This window comes from Equus przewalskii, chromosome 5 (assembly GCF_037783145.1).
Source record: "Equus przewalskii isolate Varuska chromosome 5, EquPr2, whole genome shotgun sequence".
Taxonomy (NCBI): Eukaryota; Metazoa; Chordata; class Mammalia; order Perissodactyla; family Equidae; genus Equus; species Equus przewalskii.
Genome location: NC_091835.1, coordinates 84,063,549 through 84,066,608, shown reverse-complemented (window position 1 = coordinate 84,066,608; position 3,060 = coordinate 84,063,549).

Here is a 3,060-nt window from a genome sequence, read left to right as displayed (position 1 = left end):
ATCACTAATTTTATCAGGGAAGTGCAAACCAAACCCCAGTGAGGTATCACCTCATATCTGTTAGGATAGCTATTATCAAAAAAACAAAACAGAACACAACAAGTGTTGGCGAGGATGTGGAGAAATTGAAACCCTTGCAGTCTATTGGTGAAGATGCAAATTGCTACAGTTGCTATGGAAAAAAGTATGAAGGTTCCCCTCAAAATTAAAAATAAAACTACCATGTGATCCAGCAATCCCACTTCTAAATATTTATCCAAACTACTTAAAATCAGGATCTTGAAGAGATATTTGTGCTCCTGTGTTCATGGCAGCACTGCTCCCAATAGCTAAGACATAGAAACAACCTAAATGTCCGTCAACAGATGAATGGATAAAGAAAATGTGGTGTATACACATGATGGAATACTACTTAGCCTTAAGAAAGAAGGAGATTAGGAAATATATGACAACATGGATGGATCTTGAGGACATTTTGTTAAGTGAAATAAGCCAGACACTGAAAGACAAATACCACACGATTCTATTTATTTCAGATATCTAAAATAGTCAAATTCATAAAATCAAAGATTAGAATGGTGGTTACCAGAGGCTGGGTGGGGGGAGTTATTAACAACAGGCATGAAGTTTCAGTTAAATGAGCTGAATAAGCTCTAGAAATCTCTATAGAACATTGTACCTATAGTTAACAATAATGTATTGTACCCTTAAAATTTGTTAAGAGGAGGTGCCAGCCAGGTGGCGTAATGGTTAAGTCCGTGGGCTCTGCTTCACCACCCCGGGGTTCACAGGTTCGGATTCTGGGCGTGGACTTACACACTGCTCATCAAGCCATGCTATGGTGGCGTCCTATATACAAAATAGAGGAAGATGGCCCAGATGTTAGCTCAGAGACAATCTTCCTCAAGCAAAAAGAGGAAAATTGGTGATGGATGTTAGCTCAGGATGAATCTTCCTCACCAAAAAAAAAACACACCAAAATTTGTTAAGGGGGTAGATCTCATGTAAACGTTCTTACCACAATAAAATTTTAAAAAATTAGTCCTCGCGGAAACAGCTGGACTTCCAGTGTTGACCACTGTCTCCTGTGGAATGTGAGCATTAATCTCAAAACCCTGCATGCTAATTGGTTGTCATAGGAAAGTATATTCAATTGGCATCTGAAAGTTCTAAGGAAATGCAAAAATGTAATCTTTTGCGGGAACAACAGCCTCAAACCTTATCTTTGTCTTTCTTTCCATTAGTCAAAAGAGAAATGAATAAATCAATGACCATTTGATATCTAATCTTAAACTGCATGAGATATCTTCTTTCTACAGGAACAAAACATCCTTGTTCTAAGCAGAATCTACTCCGTCCAGGGCCAGACCCTGAGACTTTTGCCAAGCCGGTGATCTGAAAGGGTCCTTCCTGCTTTCGAGGGAGTCATGTAGAACAATTTAAGAATTTAAATGGAAATGGAAACTCACAAAAGCCACTTCACCTAAACTAGAATCTATTCCTCTCCATGAAACTTCATGAAGCAGATGTGGTTAATTCCAGTAATCCCATAACTTATAGTTTTGAAATCCCTTTGACTCCCCTTGGAAAATCAAAGTTAATCTATAAAAATCCTGTGCTCTGTTATTATATGCCACCATTATCTCAGGCGCCTTAGATGAATTCACTCTTAATCTTCTCAAGAATCCAAAAAAGTGAGTGTTCTTGTTACCATCCCCATTTTACAGATGGGGAAGAAAGCACAGAAGGGTTACACTACATACACACGACAGTACAGCAAGTACACAGTGCAAGCAGGATTCACTCCCAGGCCTTCGGATTCTGGAGCCAACCTTTTTAACCACTTTCGCTAACATGGGGGATTATCAGATAAGAGTCCTGACAGTAGTAACTGAGTTGGTGCATCATTAATCCCCAAATACATCAAGAATTGAAAGGGAAATCCTTCGAAAAATTAACTTGACATAAAGTTATTAGTTTAAGTTGTTAGTTATTAGATAAAGTTTGAGGCTCTTTCACCCACAAAATGACAACCTTGTGTCATTTCCTGAGTCGAACAGTAACTGTTACTGCAGAAGTAATAAATATGCATATTTTATTAACGAATCAGTCTCTATCAGAGTGGTCTAAGAGGTCATCAAGTATGACTTTCCTCGAACCCCGTCATTCTCATGGCTTCCACCTCAGCAGCTCCTGAGGCATCAGGGACAGCGGCCCCGAGACGCCGAGCCCTGTGGGGGACGTCCTGAAGGGCAACGCGTCTCATGCACCTGCTCTGCACGGCTTCGCACGAGTGCTGCTGAGTTCTCAGAGAAATCCTATTCTAGTTGAAGGATTCATTTAAAATTCTGAAATAAGGTACTGTTTTGGTATACAAGACGGCACACAGTACAAGTTCTTTAAGGAAGTAAATTATAGTTAAAATGCAGCAACTTTATTTTTTCCTTTCACAAAGGTGAAATTAAGATGAATCAACTGAGTGATGTCCGCTCGTCTGAGGTCGTCAGGAAAGGAGGAGGACCGGGAGGAGGACGAAGAGAAGAAGCCTGGACGCGTTAATCACTACTTCCGTAAGGGGAAAGGAGAGACGTGTTCTGGCCTCCTCTTTTAAAAACTGTCTCTGAATTTGAACTCCTTTTTAAATAGCTCCATGCATATTTTCCCCATCTTTGGATCCTACTCACCTCAATAAGGGTAAAAATAAACATTTCCTTATAAACAGAAGATAGGGACTATTATCTCAATGCAGGGTGGATTTCATGGGTGACTGATCCTACTCTTTAATCAGTGAGAGAAGGAAGCGCTATAAATCAAATATTCCAGAACTAAATCATGCTTTGTGATGATGTCATATAGCCTTACCTGCAGAACAGGTAGTCACTCACTCAGTCAGTCGGTCAGTCCCTGACTCGGCAAATATTTGTTAATCATCTGTCATGTTTCGGGTGCTCTGTTAGGCACTGGGGAGGCAGCGATGGGTGGAACAAGGGCTTGCTGTCAGAGCGTTTACAGTTTCACGGGGACGAGGGGACTGCCAACCTGCATATACACAAGTAAATG